Genomic DNA, 6,000 nt, shown 5'->3' on the forward strand with positions numbered 1-6,000 from the left:
ATAGTGTGGGCTACATTCAGCTATTCCGACATGCCGCTACTTAGACATTGGCGTGTAATTGTCGAAGTGGTGGCATTAACATTACTTTTCAAGCGTCCCACTACTGCGACAATTTCTTTTCCCATTGTCGGAGTAGCGACACTTGACCTTTTTTTTTTCAAACATCCTGCCATTCCGACACAAGGTCATTAACAGGATTTTTCAACAGAGTGGACTTTTGCAAAGTAGGCCTAGGGTGGGCCTTTATTTTTTTATTCCAATATGGGCAGTATAGCCTAGGCCTACAGTAATAACTTTATAATAATAACTTTAAACAACACACGATTTCATCACAGCTCAGATGATTCATGGCAAAAAACAATAAAAGGCTACATTGATAAATAGCAGGGGCAACAGGATTGGATTCTATAATAGCCTATAACTTCAACCGAAAGGTTAGTCGCGTCTCAAGGAGTCCAAGAGTGCGCCTCACACACACCAGCTCCGTTGAACAGGATAATGCTTCTAAATGTTGGGACTGATGGACACTGAACTCTGGGGTTATTTGAACGTTCGTTGTGAAGTGGTTTACTGTAAAAGGAGCGTTGGATATCCCGCCTGTCTTTGCACAATTATAGGGCCATGATAATGCATGCGCTAGCCTAGAGTCGAGAGAAAGAAGACTAAATAAATATGCAGACATGTTATGTGCAATTAAACAACTGCACGCATGACATATAAAAGATATATTCCTAGCCTACATTATTGTGTAGCCTAGTAAATTGAGTTTATCCAACCTGCTGGCAAGCCAAAATGCGTTGCACATGGCTTTATCATTGTCCTCTAAAATGCAATATAGGCTAAGCAACTTGAATATATCGCACATCCAGTTTGAACACCCTGATGGACACTGAACTCTGGGGGTTATTTGAACGTTCACTGAAGTGGCTTACTGGGGCGTAAGAATTCTGCCCGTCTTTGCGCAATTGGCCATTGATTGACGGCCGTTAATTAATTAATATAGGTGGCCTGCACACACAGAGTTTGTTTGATGCATGGAGCTTCCGACCGTTTTCCCCTGAGAGCTTAGAGAATAAAATGAGGAGAGTTACCTGTGTTTTACATAATGTGTAACATTTATTCACATGGCCAGTTCAAAATCACCTGAGGTTTTGACTGAAATGTGTGCCGATATCAATTATTGGGAAAAACATTGTTTGGAGTGGATGGCGGGTGGATTGTTGATGTAGCTGCAGGTGCAGATGACATGACTAGACTACAGCTCATCCATGCATCTAGGATGTTGGAATTTGATAAGATACAGGAACTGCAGAGATAAATTGAAAATGAGGATTGGTAATGTCGGAATAGGGGTACTAAAAAAAATCGGAGTAGGGGCATGTCTAAATAGAGGCATGCCGTAATAACGGTATGTCGTAATAGAGGGTTGTCGTAATAACGGGATGTCGTAATAAAGAGTGAACCCCCATAGTGTGCCTTTAAGTCCTGGAGTTCTATAGTCAACAGATCAGAAATTGGCGAAAAATTGGGTTTTTTAACCGCTGGTGTTCCTCCGTAAGTGTCAACACATTTGAGCAATTGTGTGATTTGATAGTCTTGGAACAGTTGAAACGCATTGTTCTCGAATGGCTTGCAATTTAATGAGCATAAGGTTAAAACTGCCGCAAAGGCTGCCGTACTTGCGGATGAGTATACCTTGACTCATAAAGGTGGAAGTAATGAGTATATTCCACACAGGGTCGTTAATTACACACGGGATGAACAGCGGTTAAATCGGTTTAATGGTAAAAGTGGTCAGGCTGTGGTTAGACATGAGCAGGCAAGTCGCAGTAAAACCGACTCTGAAAATAAGTGTCACTACTGTCTTGAGTATGGTCATTGGAAGAAGGAATGTCCATTGCTTTGAGGTAAAAATAAAAACAGGTCTAACTTCAACCAACCGCACTCAGTTAAGGGGGTGGGATGAGTTGCCCCTGTTCAACACTCTAGTCGCACCTCTCAGGTAGGGTTGCCAACTTTCTGAAATGGAAATACGGAACAGTGAGCGCGTTGCCGTTGGGGGTGGGGGGTGACATGCCCCCATGGAAGAAAATTTTGAAAAATAACCCCTGAAATGATGACTTCTGGTGAATATTGTGGAAACATTATAGCATATTATAATACAGCTTATTAGGCCTACATATTTATAGAATAGCAAAGTAGGCCTAATCAATATACAAGACTGAACCACATAGATGTGAAATATAAAGGCTATCATGACCATTTAGCCAACAATGAACCATGGATTTGTTTAGTTTATAAAATGTTTTATTTTAACTTAAACAAATACAACATATAACATTCAAAATTCATCAGCTTAGACTGCATTTTAAGAAAAATAAACAGTTTTCTGTAGCCTTGTGCAAACGTATTCAATAGAATTAGACTTCTAGAATGTTCTTTCCAGTGCAAAAAATATTTTTTAATTGAATTAGACAACATTTTAAGGAAGTGTAGTGCAAATATGTTTATATAATTATACTTCCATTATAGTTGACTTTCTTTCCAGTGCAAAACAATAATACATAAAAAACTGCTGAAAAAACAAAGAAAATATAAAATATTGCATTCAAGCAATACAACAGAAACAAATAAACCTCCAAACTAAGCACATTGTGCACCTATTTTTTCCATGTATACTTTTTTTGATTTCTTGCAGCAGCGAGTAGTTGTTTGTCCTGCAGAACTGCACTGTAGAACTCTGTACAAGACATCTCATAATTCAGAGTGATGATCAGCTCACTTTTTATTAGTCCAACTGAACATTTGTTTCGTACATCTGACCATTTATTTTTCATTGCCCAGAACACCCTCTCCACATACCCAGTGGAAGATGTGACGCTGAGGACAAAGGACACGACAGCAAGGATGTTTGGAAGATCAGCTGCCTGTAGAACTGGCATCCAGTTCTCTGCTGTTCCCTTGGACACCCAGTCATCAGTGAGATGCTTTAGAATGTTGTTGGCAGTAACACACTCATCATAAAGCATATCCATGGAGATGTTTTGCCTGCCAACAAGGTGAAGCTGCCCAATGATCTTCTCCATGCCATCATAAGAGATCCTCCCAGATGTCAGAGAGAGGGACTGTAGATGGAAGAGCCAGTTGTCTTCTGAAAAATTTAACCATTTTTGTACATTATGGCAGTGTTTAAGAAGGCTGTGAACTCCTGTCTGGCAACATCAGATGGAGAAAGATGATGAAGCTTTTGTTTAGTTTGGTAGCCATAGAACCCATCATCTCTTCTCTGAGAGAGTTTTGTCAGAAAAGAGTGAATTGTGAACTGAATTGTGGATTCCATAATTGACATGTGTATTGTCTGCACTGAATGCAGACACATGATCCAAAGTCAGGCCCAGGTTTCCAAGAGAGCTCCGAATTGTAGTGACAATTCCCTCAGCAGATTCATTTGGATTTTCAACAAAATCTTGTTGTTCATGACCCCGCTCTCTGCAGTGAAAAATTGTACAGCCAAGGGAAACATCTTGCGATTGCCCTTGTTAGATGCATCCGTTTGAATAGAGAATGGATGTGGGTTCTCAGCACTTTTTAATTTGGTGATCACCTCCTGTACTGCCTTTGGGGCAAGGACCTCTGTGACCAGTGCCTCTGCTGTTGTTCTCCCACAGGACATCTTCTTGACAATATTAGAACCACTCAGTGTTCAGTGACAGAGCTTAAGCCCACAATCCGAACTGTTGTAGCTCAAGTTGTGGTTCACTGTATGATACACATGTGCTAGCTCAGCAGCTTTGACCTGTAAAGAAAGAGATACAATTTCACTATTTGTAACCCTATGCTTTGTGTGTAGGCTTAGTTATATGAACTATTTGTATAGCCTACCTAATGAGGTGGTTGGACTGTATGTTTGTAAAAGTCTATCTGTGTGTATGTGTGTGTGGTTTATTCATAGGCCTTTTTAAACCTTGAGCTATCTAAATCCATAATTATTTCCCTACTCCAGAATCCTTATTAAGAAACCCATCAGAAAGGATTGACACATTATGAGACGGGAGGGGGCAGGAGACAGGAACACAAGGGGAAACCTGTACTATCTCTTTTAAAATCATTACTTTCTTATATTTGAGTTTTATAAATCCACATGATTACATACCATATCAGCCTCTGACGTCTGACGGACAAGGAACCTTGACATCGTTCCCTCCTGTGCCCGCAGCCTCTCGTTCCTCTTGTGGTTATCTCCTGATGCGTGCTGCTTAATATCACACACTCTGCCGTGACGAACAGAAAAAACACGATGGCATATGATACAATTGGCTTTATATTCATTTTCCCTTACGCATTCCAGCCACGGGTAGTCATTTTCCCATTCAGTTCTATATTTTTGTGCTCTTTTCTTTTTCGCCGGCTGCTCGGATGTAGTAAAAGGGCATTTCCTGATGATGTTCCAATATGTTAAAAACTCTATGCTGGTCATAGACAAACAGGGGGAGAAACGCACCGTCGGGGTTTTCTTATCATACAAATGACGCGGTCTTCATTCATAGTCTGACATATATTAGAAGTTATTTTAGAGTCTGTCCTGGATTTGCACTGAACAAAGTGTGTTCCGTATCAGTTCAATACGGAACAAGACTTTTATGTGACTTTTATGTGACGATTCCGTATTATACGGAACGGTTGGCAACCCTACTCTCAGGCTGTGCAGGTGAAAAACCCACCAGAGGGCACTGCCCCTGCAGTAGGTTCATGCTGCGAGGTGTCTGACCCTCCTGTTGAAGGCCAGTGTGCGTCTGAGTCCGCTGATGGTAACTTCCGTGAGGGCTATGGCCCGTTTATAACTGATGGTTTTATTTCGCTTCTGGGAAGCCCAGATAAAAAACCTGTTAAAATTCTTTGTGACACTCAGGCTACGGAGACTTTTGTGGTCGAGTCAGTTTTACCATTTTCAGTACAATCCCACACAGAAAATAGTGTTCTTATTCGGGGCATTGGTATGCAAATCATGTCCGTTCTGCTGCACAGGGTCGTACTAAATTCCGATCTTGTGCAGGGTGAAGTTATTGTCGGGGTGCGCCAGGGCTCAACATTAACTTTTTGAAGTGGTTGCCAACTGGGCAACCAGGCTTGACGTTTTGGTTGGCAGACCCCAAAAAATGGTTGCCCCAATTTTAACGTCTGATGAAGGGCTTGAGTGGGCCCGAAACGTCACGGTAATTAAACCATAACTTGGGAGCATATACTGGTGTTGCGGACTTTTTTCCCCTCTCTCTCATCGTAAGTGTTTTGTCCAGCACCCAGGATTAGATCGGGAAGTGCATGCGTTTTTTCCTCTTTATACTGCCCCAATTTTAACACCCTGATTTTTTCAGTTATTTATGTTTGTGCATAAAATTGACAATAACACCGTTATTCTTTCAATAGAAAATTGCATTTATTAACAAAACAAAGTACAGAACTTGTACAGAAGGATGTTAAAGTTTATAAAAAATCTAGAATGTCGTCGCAATTTGATTTGTCCTGAGAAGTTGGTCGCCTGGTTCTCAATGCAGCAGACCACCAAAGGTCAATAGGTCCCTCTGCATTGAAGGCCTCCATTGTTGGCCCCTGCAGGGAAACAAGCATCAGCTTGTCCACCATCTCCACATTCAATGTTGCCCGCCAGTCTGTTTTGACTCTTGTGAGGCAGCTGAATCCCCGCTCACACACAGCTGAGGATACTGGTAGAGCCAGTACTACATTGTACAGGCTCAGGATGTGCCTGAACCTCAACTCATGGCCTCCATAGCAGGTATCGGATATGCTTCGCCACTTTGTATTTGCAATGAATGCCTTCAGCTGCATCCACTCCGAAAGAGTGTCCTCCCTGTTGCAATTTGCTCTGTTCAGCACACTTACAAAGTGACCCCAAAGATATTCTACCTCTTTAACCCCATGCACAGCCAGCTCTGCCTTATCTCTTGGCCATTCTTTCACATCAAAAACCCTGGCAGACGTCAG

This window comes from Alosa alosa, chromosome 3 (assembly GCF_017589495.1).
Source record: "Alosa alosa isolate M-15738 ecotype Scorff River chromosome 3, AALO_Geno_1.1, whole genome shotgun sequence".
Classification (NCBI taxonomy): domain Eukaryota; kingdom Metazoa; phylum Chordata; class Actinopteri; order Clupeiformes; family Clupeidae; genus Alosa; species Alosa alosa.